The following is a 16,792-nucleotide window of genomic DNA, read 5'->3' as shown; positions in this document are numbered from 1 at the left end:
TGCGCACCGCGGACCAACCCGCACAGACCTGTGGCACTGGAGCACAGAGCCCCGTCAGCCCCGTGGAGCACAGAGCCCCGTCAGCCCCGTGGAGCACAGAGCCCCGTCAGCCCCGTGGAGCACAGAGCCCCGTCAGCCCCGTGGAGCACAGAGCCCCGTCAGCCCCGTGGAGCACAGAGCCCCGTCAGCCCCGTGAGGATCTTGTGGCGTGTTGGAGTTGAGCCTTGAGCGGTTGTTTTTGACCGCGTGGTGCGCCAGGCTGGAGGTGGATGTGAGTGAAGGTGTCACTGTCGTCGGCCCAAAAGTTCCGTTGCTTTCTCATCTCGTGTTTATTCGACGTGTTTTTCCAAAAAGCAGCGTAGAAACTTGACTTATACTAATATTGTGAATGTAAATCACAATGTGGAAACTGACCAGCAGGACCACTGGATCCAAACAGGAGAAGCTGCTTTTTTCTCGTCCCAAAGAGAGAGACTGCACTGCGCCTTCCCCTGCGCCTGTCCCGCATCTGTCAGGTTCACCTTTTACACTTTTAAACTTGAAATTAAATGCTTGAATTTTTTTTCCCCAATTAGATTTTTTTTCCGCAATTAGCTTTTTTTTTTTTCAATTTGAAATGGAAATGCATACAGAAGGGATCTTATGCTACTGTTTTTTTGTTTTGTTTTTGTTTTTTTAACACATGTTGTACTTTTAGTCACATTCCTACTTGTGTACTCCTTGGCAATGAAGTCATTATTCATTCTCTGCAAACATATGTCATTTTAGGTTTACATATTTAATAATAATGTTATCTTTCTTACTGATTCAGAGATGCACAAATAACATTTATATTTAACTATTCAACTTTTACAAGCTTAAGATGATTTCAGATTCATGTTTATATATTTGTTTTATATGAGGCCCACCACCACTTTGAGAATGACCAGCTGATGGAGCCCTCAACCTTCCACTCATGTGCTGACCATATACAATCATTTTAAAACTAATAGTTAATTTTATTTCTACAAAATATTACATTATTTGATTGTATTTAGTAATAAAATGTGCAAAAGTGACATGCAGTTTCCTTTGTTTTATTTTATTTTAAATAGTTATAAGCTGTAGTAGTTTCTCAGGCATTTACTTTAAAATATGATATTTAACAAATACAAAATGGTAACTAAGTGGCTTTATACGATTTATTTCAGACATAAAGTTTATTTGGTCCATAAATGGAAAAACAACATACAAAGCAAAAGACAGCCACATTAGACATACCATTGATTATTATGGTCAGGGCGGCTCAGGGCCATTATAATGACACTTTCACACAGCTCCAGGAACTGCATCCATTTGTACGTTACATATACATTATATATGAATATTATTCGTACATTCCTCAAAAACACTTGGGTCATAACCTACTCTCATAACAGCTGCCCTGGGCAGACTGACAAAGATGTGGCTGCCTGACAAAGATGTGGCTGCAAACAATCTACAATCGCCACAATAGATCCCACAGGCAAATGTGTGAGGTGTAGTGTCTTGCCAAATGACACAAATGACACTACTGGGGCACTAACTAACGATTATTTTAGTAGTCTACTACATCACTGACTTATGCCTCAGTGATGGTATTTTTGATTAGACAACTAGTCCCATGATTATTTCTATTGTACATTGTGACTTTTTAAATACATCATCAACTAAGTCACGATTAGTCGATTAGCGTCCACTGCCCAGCACACACCCCTAAAGCAGGTGACATGTCAAATGAACAGCAGGTGGAGGCAAAGAGCCTCTTTACACGGTTTAATGTGACACTTAAGACGAGCCATGAAGTCCTCTCGTCTGCCCACTCCAGCACACTGGTTTTGTTTTAGACTATTTCATTGTATAAAGTGACATGTTCATACTCCCACTTTGCCAATGGCAGCTCCAAAACTGACTTTGGACTAATGTGTTTGAGTACCAGCTGTGCAATACAAACATGACAAAACTTTGTAGGCTACTGAATGTGTTAAGAGTCTCAGAAAATTAATCTACACGTTTAAAATATTTTATATCCTTAATAAAATGAGAAAAAAAGCCACATTTCCTGGGCCTAACAGTGTTTGGATGCCTAAAAGTACATGTTTGATGACTTTTCTCCTTGTATACGCTGACAATAGTCACTATTAGGCTCTAGTAGAGCTCAGTGCTCTGTGACCTGCTGCAGGTTTCATGGTTTTGTTTGAACTCACGTAAGTAAACTGACCATAAACATGATATAGACTTTGATAAAAGATATTTTGTCTTAAGTAGTGGTTGTTTTTTGAGTAATAAGGTCATAGGTAATAAGTCAATCCCATAGGGACTAACATTAACAGGGAAACAGTCAAACCTCGCCTCTGGTCCACAGAAAAGTCTGGTAGGTCTCAGAAAAGTCTTGAAGTCCTCAGAGAGGTCTCGTTGTCCGAGTCAGGGGGTGGTCAGTACAAGTCTGGGTGAAAATGTCCTGAAGTTTGGTCTCCTTTCTCAAGAAATCCTCGAATGAAGCTCACAAATGCAGGTTTTTGATCGCAGCCAAAGATTCAAAATTTGTTTTGATGCACTTGGCAACGAGATGCACTTGGCAACAAGAGCGCGCCTACGTCAGAACGCGCGCGTCTTTGGACGTAATCGCCCTGCGTTTGTTTGAGAATATTTTTGCGCCTTAAATAATTGGCAAATGGTTGTGTAATACGGCGTAATTTTATGATTTTATTTCGAAGCGCATTTATTTATTTGTAGAGTTTGTTGGACTTGCATTTTAAATGCGCGCGTTCATTTATAAGCTACTTTCCGCCTTTTACATTGCGCTCAGCGCTTTCAGCACACCTGTGAGACGCCCACAAGTGTTTTATGGCTGGTGGAAGACGAGGGACGTGCCTGCAGAACAAGCCACAGATGAGCCGTGCGCACCGCGGACCAACCCGCACAGACCTGTGGCACTGGAGCACAGAGCCCCGTCAGCCCCGTGGAGCACAGAGCCCCGTCAGCCCCGTGGAGCACAGAGCCCCGTCAGCCCCGTGGAGCACAGAGCCCCGTCAGCCCCGTGGAGCACAGAGCCCCGTCAGCCCCGTGGAGCACAGAGCCCCGTCAGCCCCGTGGAGCACAGAGCCCCGTCAGCCCCGTGGAGCACAGAGCCCCGTCAGCCCCGTGAGGATCTTGTGGCGTGTTGGAGTTGAGCCTTGAGCGGTTGTTTTTGACCGCGTGGTGCGCCAGGCTGGAGGTGGATGTGAGTGAAGGTGTCACTGTCGTCGGCCCAAAAGTTCCGTTGCTTTCTCATCTCGTGTTTATTCGACGTGTTTTTCCAAAAAGCAGCGTAGAAACTTGACTTATACTAATATTGTGAATGTAAATCACAATGTGGAAACTGACCAGCAGGACCACTGGATCCAAACAGGAGAAGCTGCTTTTTTCTCGTCCCAAAGAGAGAGACTGCACTGCGCCTTCCCCTGCGCCTGTCCCGCATCTGTCAGGTTCACCTTTTACACTTTTAAACTTGAAATTAAATGCTTGAATTTTTTTTCCCCAATTCGATTTTTTCCCCCTTTTTTTCAATTTGAAATGGAAATGCATACAGAAGGGATCTTATGCTACTGTTTTTTTGTTTTTGTTTTTTAACACATGTTGTACTTTTAGTCACATTCCTGCCTTCCTTGGAAAGGTGCATGTCGTGAGTTTAGCCTTTAGGTACATCTGATCCTACCCTGCCCATGGACCATGCGTGGTTGAGCTAACCCCATGAGACTCTGAGCGAGCAGAGCTGCCACAAAGGAGACAAGGGAATGATAGATAAATTGCAAATCATAAATTAGAATGTTTCTGCTTCCAGGGCGGTTCGGAACCATGTTCTAAACGTGCTGCCCGTTCATGACAATAGGACTCGTTCATATCGTTCACATCGTTCATGTCGTATCACGTGACCGCTCTAACAAAGCTTCAACTTAGCTACAGCAGACATAGAGTGTAGCCGAAGCAAATGATTGAAAACACACGGATTTTGAGCTGAGAAAAAGTGTATGATCTGGAAAATAGGTAAAAATTGCCACAAAATTTGACCATTGTGAAATTTGTCAGTCGAACACGAGCAGTTTGTGATTACATTGTGCTCTATGAGAAAAGATCTTTCTGGGCAGGAGGGATTTTTTCGTTGTAGTACCAATGAGTGGCCACTAATCCAATTTAAGACAGCTCTAAGCTAGCAATACTCTATTCAGATACTTTAATAGATCCACAGTGGCGGCACACTCCCTCAGTCAACTTCTATACACGTGCATTAAAACTACTTAAGCTACATTCACACTGCAGGACATATCTGATTTTTTTTTTCTCATATGTGATCTGTATTTGATTTTTTAATGTCAGTGTAAACAGCTCAAATCTTTTTTTTTTTTTTCAAATCTGACCCAGACTGCATTTGTATGTGTCATAAATCCAATATGTATTTCATATGACTGCAGTCCGAATGCTCATGCGACATACACGTCATAAATAAATGTTTCCAATCACGTATGTAGGCAAATGTTCTCCTGCTCATCCGAAAGTTATTAAAAAATCTGTCTTTGTATTCAAGAAATCTTTGTGAAATCACTTGAAAGAACTTGAAATAGTCACAAATGCACCAGGATTAAGTCGAATAGAGGCCATTTTTACTTCCGCAAACACAACGTGCTGCATGTGATGTTGTGTTCTGGTGTCTGCATGTGGGTCACTTCGAGGTTAGATATCAGTCTCATTTTTGTTGTAATGTGAACAACTACATAAAAAAATCAAATACAAACAAGAAATATGAATTGGGCCACATACCCTGCAGTGTGAACATAGCCATAGTTCTACTTTCAACTTTACTGTGCCCCTCATTAAGTTATCCCATGTTTCTACAGACCCTGATTTCTGTGATGAAGACTACAAACAAACTAGCTTGATTTCAGCTCATATCACCATTTCCTGTAATGATGTGTATGGCTTTATCTGTAAAGAGATGAATTACACCTGCGACACACTCTATGCCCCTTATGCTAAGTACACCATCAGTGATGTGAGGGCACTGGACAAGGGGGTCTACTGGTGCGGCAACAGATCACTGAGCGAAGGCCACAGAGTGTCACGACAGAAAATACTACTTCAAGGTAGAAATATTACACCATGTTCCCAAATTGAAGGACATTTTACATCATTTTATCTATAGTAATAGCTTTGTTAAAGAACACATATTATGCAAAATTGACTTTTTATAGCCTTTTAATAATAATAACAGTAACGCCCTACAATTGTAATGAACTTGCTTGTGGAAGCCTCTAAAAGCACTTTTTTCCAGGTATATTGTTGTTTCCTAATCAAAAACATACCTGGAGTTGTATTTAGCTTTCTTTGCACTTTAAACACATATTATGCAAAATGAACTTTTTGCAGTTTTGTCCATGTTATACTATTGTCCCCTCATCAAAACCTGGAGTTATATTTCACTTCATTTACACTTGTTTCATTAATCAATTAATGCAAAGTCATCTTCTCTGCACCTCAATTCTCCTTTTGCATTTTGCCCACAGTTAATACTGTACTCTGGTACTTCTCCTATACTTTTTAAGCCCATAAACCATCACCAAACTTATTCTACAGTCAAACTGTGTTCACAACAAACACGTGGCTCTATAAACATAGCATTCACAGAAGAAAAGGACTTCAACTGTTTACTTTACTTTCTGATTGTTCTCTCCTATTCCTGACAGCAGAGGGAGCTCCATTGGTAACAGAGTAGTTTATAGTCTAAATGCAGTTAAAGTTAAAGTTATTTTAACTTAGAAAATGTGAAATACTTATCGTGAGGTGGCCAAAAGCATGTACAAAGTAGTGATGGAACCTTTGGCTCTTTGATTTGAATCCTTTTGATCCATTCAAAAGACTGGCTCTTTTGCAATTCATTTATATGAGAGAAGCCAATGTAATTGACAAACTATTCATAGAGAGAAAAGACCAAGACTCAGATGTGTTTGAAATCGTTTATAGTGAGAGTGTGTGTTTGGAATTATGCATCTAATTAAACTGTTACTATGATGTCAAAATGTTTTTTTGTGCAGAAACGTCTCACTTATATTGTCCGTTCTGCTTCTGTGCTGATTCATGTATTGGTTCAACGTTAATCTAAAAATTTGAAACAAAAAGATTTGGTTCTTTTAAAAAAAAAAATCCTGCTGCAGTCGTTCATGTTAAAGAACTGGGGAATAAGAGCCAAGAATGCATTATGTGTTCTTTAGAAGGTTAGGATGTATATTAGCACCTGGGATTCAGATGGTTCACAGATACTGGTGCAAACCCCACTTAATGTTATTTTCTTCAGTCTTTGCAGAAATTATAGATGTGCCGGGCTGCTCTGGAGGCTGGGTTGAATTCACCTGGCCATATAAAGGAATGTATACAGAACACACAGTATCTACTCCAACACATGAGATATGCAGTAACGTGGATGATCAATGGGAGCAGGTGGGGCCATATTGCCTGTACCACGACACCACAGGGAGATATCTGAAGATGATGGTGAGGCAGATTCAAAAGGAAGACTTTGGGTCGTACTACTGCAGATTTGATGAAACTCCTGCAAAGTTATTCAATCTATCCTCTTGTAAGATACGGTTGTGATATTTCTTTTTTTTTTTTTTCCATGGGCAAGCTACACAAATGTATCTGCATGTGTGAAAAAGAAAAAAACATTAATGTGCCCATATTACGCTCTTTTCTGATGTATGTTATAATATTGTTTTATTATCAGAAACACACCTGGAGTTGTGTTTTGTTTCATTCACCCATATTTAACACAGAAACCCTGCAAAAAACAACAACAAAAAACATTGTATTCCACTTTGTAAATGAAACAAAACACAACTCCAGGTATGTTTTTGAGAGGAAAACAACATTCTAACATGGCTAAAAGTTCACAAGAGTCATATTTGCATGCTATAGGACCTTTAAAGTACTATTGTTTTGTATTATGTGTAGCCAAAATCCATAATCTGTTATTTCCTCTTTCTACAGATCATTCTTATTGTCGCCATCAATACACTCAGACCACGTCCAAAGCAAAGCAAACCACCATTGTCTGTAAGGACCTGGAGAGAGAATTTATCTGTAAAGAGAGCGAATATAACTGTGACACCGTCCCAGCTCACCAGTCTCAGTACACTATCAGTAATGTGGGTGAGGAGGACGAGGGGGTCTACTGGTGTGTCTGTAAAGTGCAGGCACGGGGTTTCAGAGTGACAAAACAAAAAATACAGAACTTTTTATTTAGAAATAATGTATTGACCTGTCACAATAACACATTTTGAAGTGAGAAATATTACTGAATAAGATATAGACAATAAATGTTAATATCGCAATTGTATCGCTAATATCATAATTGTATAGTAATTATTCTATAGACACAAACCAGGATTATTTAAAAAACGCTACTCCAATAAAAAAAAACAAAAAAACAACACCACTGGATAACACTAAAAAAATGAGTTGCAATGTATAGCAAATTAGAGAATGAAACACTGCAAAATTTCATTTTCATTTTTTCATTTAGCTTTCTACCACATCATAATGCTGTTCACTGTAGTTGTGTCCTTTGGCAAGGCACTTCACCCACATTGACTAAAATAATAATTATTAATACAGTTAGTTGCAAGATTCTGTTCAAGTCGACGTCAGGCTCACACGCGGCTATTCTCCATAAATATACAAAAACATGATACGGAACTGTACACAACAACTTGACGAAGCTGATGAGATATGCAGCAGTTTCACTAATGAGCTGCATGTTGATTGTGTTGCGATAGAACTCTGAAGGGGGAGTGGCTTAGCGTGGAGAGCAAAGCAAGGAGAGACTCAAGTTAATACTTTGTGTTCATCAAATATATCTTTTTCAAAACAATAAAATGTAACATGGGAGTCTAAATATGTCATGTGTTATGTTATGTGCTACTACAAAGAAAGAGTACCCACAGTAAATATTGACTCCCAAAAATAATTGTTCCTGCTATAATTCACTCAAGGATAAGTCGATATAACGAATATTGTGACAGGTCTAATTATGTATTATAATGCACTGTTATGATTACAACGTTTAGTACACTGTTTATATTCACTACTGTCACTTCATCTTTTCACAGTCAAAAATGAGCCACTGGCGAAACCAGGTACAGGTAAAGTGCAGCAGAAAATCATATGCTGTAGTACTGATACTGAAATTTAAAAATCTATTTTGATACTAAGGAATAGATTTGATACTCAATGCTGAGCAAAAGACATCATCTGGGCTGCTCTTTGCGCACAGGTGTCTGGGTCCTTTTCATGAGTTGGTGTCCTCTGCTGTGGTCCCTAGGCAGTGTGGGATGATAGTGGCACAGAGAAGGAGGGAATTAGGCGAAATATAACTTTTTAGGGGGTGGAATGAGTGTTGAATTTAGGTCTTCCTCATTTGAAGGAAAAAAGAGATAGCCTACATTTTAATAGCATAGTTTTTAAGTCCATAAATAAATAAATAAATAAACAATACAAATAATGTGCCCTATTATTTTCAGGGCTTTTAACCATATTATAGTTGTTTATCTTCTCATTGACACTCTCAAACGAGTATTTAGCATGAGTCATGCATGCTTGAGTCATTTTTATACCCTTGTATTCAAGATGTCATTACTCCAATCTGGTACACAGCCATTGCCCTGCGTTTACTTTGTTATAAAATTGTATTTTCTTAATCGATAGGCGTAGGATTCCATAGCGGCACATAGTAACTTTTTTGTTGTGATGACCTTTATGGCGATATCTGGCCCCAGGTTTCTAACATGGAAGACAGCGGACTTGTTTCTTTTATTAAATTATTTTAGATCAGTATTGCAATTTAAAATGTCCAAATTATGACAATGATACAGCAAATATATCTACTGTTAGAAAATATCATCTCACCACCTCAGTAGAACAGCTATCAAAACGATGTTAAGTGACAGTTTGTGAAGAAACCTTTATAGTTGCTACTCCATTGCTTCCTTTCGTTTAAAGTCTTTTCAACACATGATATTTCCAAGCCAAACACATTAACTTACATTCTCATTAATGTGGTAATGGTTTATTACTAATAGAAAGATATCCTCTCTTTAGTTGAAAAAGCAAAGATTTGAGCTGGAGGCAGACTGTTATCCCATGGACTGTCTAGAGCTGGTCCGGAGCCCCACGCAAATGTATTATATCCCTCTCAAGGTCGCCATGGTGTAAGTAGAGTCTTAATGAATCACCACAATCTTTCTATCATTATTAAAAAAGAAAATATTTCCTGATTTCTTTGTCATTGTCTGTTTGCAGTTACATGTTGAACCCTTTCACCATTTTGTCCTGTGTTGCCAAATCCACATGTGGACTCAACAATGCCGTCCTGGGCCTTTTCTTCCTCTGCACTATTAAAAGTATGTGCTCATCTTATACACAAATATTTAAATTAAACACTCCCAGTCTAATTCAAAATGAAATTCTTTTTGTTGAACAGAAAATACCATGTTGAGTGCCATATTTCTGGCCCTGGCCACGTATCAGTCCATCTACCCCATCACTCTCTGTGCTCCAGCCATGCTCTACATAATGCAGGTAGGCTCCTCTATGTTTTATAAGCACAAAATGTATTAACTATATGATAATATTATATTATAATTATAAGGACTAATATTGAACCAATTTGTTCAGCAATGGTTAATTTATTGTAAATTATTAAATTATTTAACACAATTATTGCATGTATATGTTTATTGCCATTGTGTCTTTGGGCAAGACTCTTATCTGCCCTGCTTTGATAAGCTAGTGTAGCAATGTAATATAATGTGTCATTATCAGGATATTGGGGATTATTTTTTTTTTTTCACTTGTTGGAAAAAGCCCCTGACTTGGGACTTGCTTTAGATTTTAACATATTGATATAGATATTGCCAATATATCAGCCACAACAGCAAGAAAAAAACATATCAGCTAAGAAAATAAATATCAGATAAACTCCAAAATGTGCTAAACTAATGGAGCTCAACAAGTCTGTGCCATTTCTGGAAGTAAATTTTCCTTTCATTTTTCAAGGTGAATTTTGGAAAAAATTCAAATATTAAGAGTTCAAAGTCATCGCGAAGGCTAACCAGCTACGTGGTAACTAATATCCATAATGCGGTAGTTTTACCTTCAAAAAGCACATTTAAAACACAAGATTCTGCGAAATGCTTTAATAACTTTGCAGTTTATAAAATTTCAGAAACAGATTTTAAATAAAGTGACAGTTCTTGTGGCCATTAGTCACCACAGAGCTGAGTATCCCTGAGCAAGCTTTCAAACTTCTAATATATATATTTTTTTAGTCTATGGAAAAAATGAATGGGAAATTCATTTCTGGAACCAGGGGATGGGTGGTCACGGTTGAGCTCTATGTGATATGAAATTTATAACAAAAGTGCAGAAATAGCACTTTATACCATTACTTGAAATATTAAATTGCAAGTGCGTTCTTTGTCCTGCGTTTTAAATGTTTTCTTTTAATAAAATATGATATACTTGATATTCTAATTTTGCCCATCTCTAAATCAACAATTGCTATTTAATCAATTTTTCACACTAACATTTGAGATTGACCTCCCTAATCATCTGGAACTCCATCCTGTCCCTCCCCAGCGGCTGTACATTCCAGTGAACTACCGCTGGGCCAGTTTTTGGTGGTTCATGGTTCAGTACCTCTCATTTACCTGGTCAGTCTGTTCGTTATCATCTGCCTCTCCTTCTTTCTGCTGGGCTCCTGGGACTACATACCATCTGTCTATGGATTCATGTAAGTTTACTGAGTTTTTTCTACATGATTTTTGTTACATTCAATTCCACACATTTTGAATGTTTTTAGTATCAAATTGACACAGCAACAAGACTATATAGAGAATTATGCTGCATTGCTTTCTAAATGTTTACAGAAAACAGTAGGAAACACTGATACCTGAGCAGTTCACTGGAAGATCATGTCCTGATTTATGTCATGAATAAAAACATATGGCAATGAACAGCTATTATTTTGTTCTCTGTTTAGTTCTTTGAAAGTCAATATTTTCCAAATATGTGCTACTTGATGTAAAAAATATAAGAATTGCACTCAGATAAGGCCATTATTTGATTTTATTCTTGCATTCATTTCTTCTCTCTCCTCCACAGTTTGTCTGTTCCAGACCTGACTCCAAACATCGGCCTCTTCTGGTATTTTTTCACTGAGATGTTCGAACACTTCAGGCTGTTCTTCAACTGTGATTTTCAAATCAATGTCTTCTTCTACACCATTCCTCTCTCAAATCAAACTCAAGTAAGTCATGTACTTCACCCTCAACAGTATGACAACTGACAGAATCACTTCAGGACAAATGCCAATATATAAATGTCAGCAGTTTTTAAGACTTTTACTCCTACTTATTATGTATTATATAACAGTGTAACTGTACTCTTAAGTAAAAGTTGTGGTTCTTTTTCTACAAGTGGCAAAAGTTTGTCATTTGTAGAAGAACCACAAGTTCATCAGCTTAGTGAAGATAGTTTGTTGTGATTGTTGTTGTTGTTGTTGTTGTTGTTGTTGTTGTTGTTGTTGTTGTTGTGATTTTGGGCGTTACAAAAATAAATGAATTGAATTGAATAGTTTGAGTGAAATGATAAGAATCTGTCTGCTGAAGGTGTGTTGATGGAGAACAACTTCATGTTGACCACCAGATGGCAGTATGCAATGGATAAAGTGTTTTGAGCTCTTTTGAGCCAATTCCTGTTTAGTGCTGGTTTAATGGTAAATGGTCACATTTTTCTATAGCGCTTTTCAAGGCACTCGAAGCACTTTACAACAAGGAACCACTCACCCATTCACACACAAGTGTACACGTGGGTGGGCGACGTGGGTTAAGTGTCTTGCCCAAGGACACAACAACAGCATTCATCTAGAATCGCACCGCCAACCTACTCAACCAATGACGTTTATGTTGAGAGCGGAATTTGAACCACCAAACTTTGGATCGGTGGATCGGTGGACAAACAATTGGTGGACAAACACTCTACCAACTGAGCTACTGTCGTTGTAATCACGAGTGATTATGATTTCTTATTACTGTTTTATAGTTTTTACTCACTGTTGTATTGGCTAATTTGAAATCTGTTTGTTTTTATCAGGGAGCACCCAGTGTTCCTGATGTTCATGCAGTTGGCCGTGATGTCCATCTTTAAATCTTACCCCACAGTGGGAGGCATAGCTCTGTACCTGTCCCTCCTCCCACTCTGGAGCCACCTACACAGATGTGAGGGCTTCAAATAACTCGCTGTTTATTCATTAATCACACACGTTCACCTTTAGATGGAGGCGGTTGTAGGGAGTTCTGGAAAGACAAAATATTAAAGTAAAATAATAGAGATCCTAAGCTCATTACTGTGTTAAAGAGGGGGAATTATGTAGTATATATATATATATATATATATATATATATATATATATATATATATATATATATATATATATCTTTTAACTATGTAATAATATTGATAATATTGTTCCCTCATCAAAAGCACATATCTTAAGAAGCTTTTCAGTAATTTACCAATCTCTTCTGAGCCTCCTAATGAAACTTCTTTACAGTTAGCTGTGAGATTCCATTAGGCCAAAAGTCTACATCATCCACGCATGATAGAATACTGTACATAACAACTTGACAAACCTGAAGTGATGTGCAGTAGTTTTATTAGCGGGATGCACACTGATTGTTTTATGAAAGCGCTCTAAAGAGGGACTTGGCACAGAGACCAAAAACAAAAGTGAAACAAAAGAAACCTTTTTGGTAAATACAGCATTTTCAAAACAATAAAAGGGAACATGGTGATCCAAATATGTTATGCGTTACTGGTAATACCCTGTAGAAGTAGAATACCCCCTCTAGTCAACACTACAACATTGTATTCTGCCCTCCAAATTCACATTCTACAATTTGAAACCTCCATTTAAGGGAAGCGATTTGATACTGCTAATTTATTTATTGATTATTTTGACCTGTTTTCACATTTTTCTTTTATATTGAATATTCCAAAGAGCATCAGAATAATATTTAAACTGTTTGAGATGGAAACATTGATTCTGAATTATTGTGCTTTGTAATCAAATGTACTCTGTCTCTCCTCAGTCCTGAGAAACATCTTCCTGGTCACATGTGTGCTGATCGCCTGCTCTGCTCTGTTCCCTGTGCTGTGGCATCTGTGGATCTACTCTGGCAGTGCCAACTCCAACTTTTACTACGCCATTACACTACTGTTCAATGTGGCTCAGGTGAAGCATAAGTAAATCAGAATGTAAATCACCTTTCAAGATATTGAAAGTGTACTGCATGGTAGTAAGCTGCTTCTGTAGCCACAACTGCCTTGGGCTGGACTGACAGAAGTGAGGCTGCTTAAGGCAAATACCAGTGCTCCGCTCTGAGCAGGACTTGATCCACTGTGTGTTTTTGTGGACATATATTCTGACTTCAGACCCACAGATGTTTTAGCTTATGTTTCTGTGGATTCTGAGTTTAGCGCAAATTAGAAGTAGTCAAAGTATGTTTGCATGTTTTTTTTTGTTTTTTTGTTTTGTTTTTTTTAGCTGTCAATAATATTTGTGTTAGTATTCATTCTGTTGAGGGTGAAGTACATTCAATCCTTGGATTGTTTCAATATGATCATTTCGACCCAAGAATTGCACAGTATTCTATACACCAAAACTAATGTAAAAATGTATATATTTTTTAATTGGATTGATCAGTTTTATTTCATACACCTGGTACAGCGATTGGTGCTCTTGCCTCAGAGCAGAAGTTCTCATTCCCAGACGGTGGGTGGGGGGCATGGTCTCCCTGTCCCTGCATAGGTTTCCTCGGGGTGCCTTGGTTTCTTATCACTGAAAGCATTTACAATGTTTTAATGAGATTTTTATCTCATGGCGGTCTTTTGGCAGACATTGTGACCCCTGTATTCACTGTAATATCAAATATTGTCTATTTATATTATTCATTTTGTAGATTCTCCTGGTGTCAGACTACTTCTACGCCTTCTTACGGAGAGAGGACCACCTCACGTATGGACTTTACCTGAAGAAGAAGGATGGGTCAGAGGCCACACTCATTTTAAAATAACTCTTAAAGACCTCTTCAGTCACATTTGACCAAGCAGACCAGCCAGTGGACAGCACAGGCGAGTATTATCCTGTAAGGGAATGGCATTTCACCACACAGGACGAAATTATACCAAACTCCTGGAACGGTGTTGGTGGAAGATGCTGGTAGACTGAACGTATTAAGCCCAACAAAAATGTGGGATGTAGACTATGCCTTTTTTACTTTGACATGTTTGTAACTTCCTCTACATAAACATATATATAATGCCAGGGTTTTATTTTGAAAACCTTCCTTCCTTCTTGCAAGATGCTGTTGTTGTCAGTTTATGCTGAAATAATTCCTGGAAACTAAGTTGTGTGCACAATATTTTTTTGTTTTCCACCAGTTCTTTTGAATCAACACTGGACGTTTTTACTCATAGGAATGTTGTTACGAATGTTCAAATTTCAGCAATTTATTATAGTCTCTTACATGATTTAATACATTGTTTAAAGAAGGGTATTAAGCAAAATCTACTTTATGAAGCTTTCTACCATGTTATAGCATTCCCTCATCAAAAACATGAGGTTTTAGGTGTCATCCGTGCATGTTTCATTCATTTTGTGATCTCACCTGGACACGATTTGAACCCTCCTTCCGGTTAGCAGTATGATCCCACCCAATGGTCAGGCCATGTAACCATACTCCCACACGACAATGAAACAAGACACAAAACAAGACAAACCTGATGCAATAAGCAGTAGTTTCATTAGTGGAATGCATGCAGATTGTAATGTAATTGCGCTTTAAAGGAGGAGAGACTTGGCGTGGGGAACAAAGGGACAAAGGACTGTAAAAATTATTAAACATGATATGTTGATTTTGGCTGATATAGCATTTTAACAAAACAACAAAAGGTAACATGGTGATCTAAGTAAGTTATGTTTTAGCAATGAATATACCATAGAAGTTACCTTGAAAACCGTGTGCCTTTACGTCATCAAATATAATTGTCCTGCATAATTCTAGGCCCTTTTTCTTCTTACTGCCAAACTGGAATATTATTGTAAACAAAAATGAGGAAAATACCATTTTAAAATGAGCTGCATGTGTCTTTTCAATACCCAATTTTAACATTGACCTAAAAATAATGGATTTTTCATGCTTAAAGATATACCTTTATTCGTCTTAATTATAATGTCTTTTGGTACTTGGGGAACTAATGGTTAAGATTGTATTAACATTGATTTTTGAACACATATAATATTCAACCACTTTAATTCAAAATAACAGCTCTTGTTGCAAATTTTACTATGCTATAATTACTGTACTGTTTAATTAGATTTTTTTTTCTCAAATACAAATTTATGTCCCCTTGTTTTTGTGAAGGCTAATGAATGAATGAATGAATGATGATGTAATATTTATTTTGCTGCACTGTAAAGAGATTTATTTTGTGTTTGCTGTTTTGATACTGTTGCTTTAAAAAATAAATTAATAAATGTTGGGTTTATTAAAACATTTACTAATAATTATGATTAAAAAAAACATTTGTTTGCCACAGCTTTGTATTTAAATGTAAGTGCTTGTCTCCTGTGGAACATTCCTGACAAGGCAGACAAGCAGTTGGCACCAGTGGATCCAGCAGAGGAAAAGTTATATTGCAACTCTAATCCTAGTGTAGTTTTTATCAGTGAAGAATACTGCTCCATAGGCACATTCAGTGGTGCACACGTGGGTGATTCCATGGGTTACCCGAGCTAAACACATGTACATGAGCTCAGAGTGGGAGATAATTTCCCATTTGTACCTTCCTGGTTTGGGTAGCAGGGAAATAATTGCTAAAATCATACTTTTGGCAAAGTCTGGAAGCCATATAAAAAATATAAAATTGAAAGAAATGGAGACAGGACATTCTGAAAAAAACTTCCTGTCCAGGGAGCTTTAATGGCTCATTTTATTTATCTTTCACTTTCACTGTATGTATTGATTAGATAATAGATTGATTTTATTCATGTGTCAAATATTGCATTGTTGACTTGTATATTGTGTCAAGATGGAAACTGATCAGACACATGGGAATATAACTGTAGAATGAACAACTTAAGATTCAAATTGCAAATGTTTAACCCTTGTGCTCCCCAAGGGGGTTACCAGGACCCCCCGAGTCGCAGCATGAACCTATAGTGGAGCGCCGGGGGTCCCGGAGACCCCACAAGTCCGTTTGTGGAAAAAAATAAAAATAAAATAACTAAATCAACGGAGAAAGACTTTGATGGGGTCACCAGGACCCCCGAGCGGTGGGGGGGTTACCAGGACCCCCCGAGTCGCAGCATGAACCTATAGTGGAGCGCCGGGGGTCTCGGAGACCCCACAAGTCCATTTGTGGAAAAAAATAAAAATAAAATAACTAAATGAACGGAGAAAGACTTTGATGGGGTCACCAGGACCCCCGAGCGGTGGGGGGGTTATCAGGACCCCCCGAGTCGCAGCATTAACCTATAGTGGAGCGCCGGGGGTCCAGGAGACCCCACAAGTCCGTTTATGGAAAAAAAATAAAATAAAATAACTAAATGAACGGAGAAAGACTTTGATGGGGTCACCAGGACCCCCCGAGCGGTGGGGGGGTTACCAGGACCCCCCGAGCG

At 38.3% G+C, this 16,792-nt stretch overlaps 1 long non-coding RNA gene and 1 pseudogene across 1 annotated transcript; both read left to right on the top strand.

The window, feature by feature from the left end:
* Positions 1 to 3,438: 3,438 nt before the first annotated feature.
* Positions 3,439 to 6,389, top strand: LOC129456161 (uncharacterized). The gene is made up of 3 exons (XR_008649250.1): positions 3,439 to 3,485; positions 4,893 to 5,138; positions 6,347 to 6,389. It is a non-coding gene; the product is annotated as an uncharacterized LOC129456161 (long non-coding RNA).
* Positions 6,390 to 8,172: 1,783 nt separating this feature from the next.
* On the top strand, positions 8,173 to 14,183 carry LOC117393657 (phosphatidylinositol glycan anchor biosynthesis class U protein-like; annotated as a pseudogene).
* The last annotated feature ends 2,609 nt before the right edge of the window (positions 14,184 to 16,792 follow it).

This window comes from Periophthalmus magnuspinnatus, unplaced genomic scaffold, assembly GCF_009829125.3.
Source record: "Periophthalmus magnuspinnatus isolate fPerMag1 unplaced genomic scaffold, fPerMag1.2.pri scaffold_89_arrow_ctg1, whole genome shotgun sequence".
In the NCBI taxonomy this organism is placed as follows: domain Eukaryota; kingdom Metazoa; phylum Chordata; class Actinopteri; order Gobiiformes; family Gobiidae; genus Periophthalmus; species Periophthalmus magnuspinnatus.
Note: the sequence above shows the minus strand (reverse complement) of the source record. Positions and strands in the feature narration are given on the sequence as shown.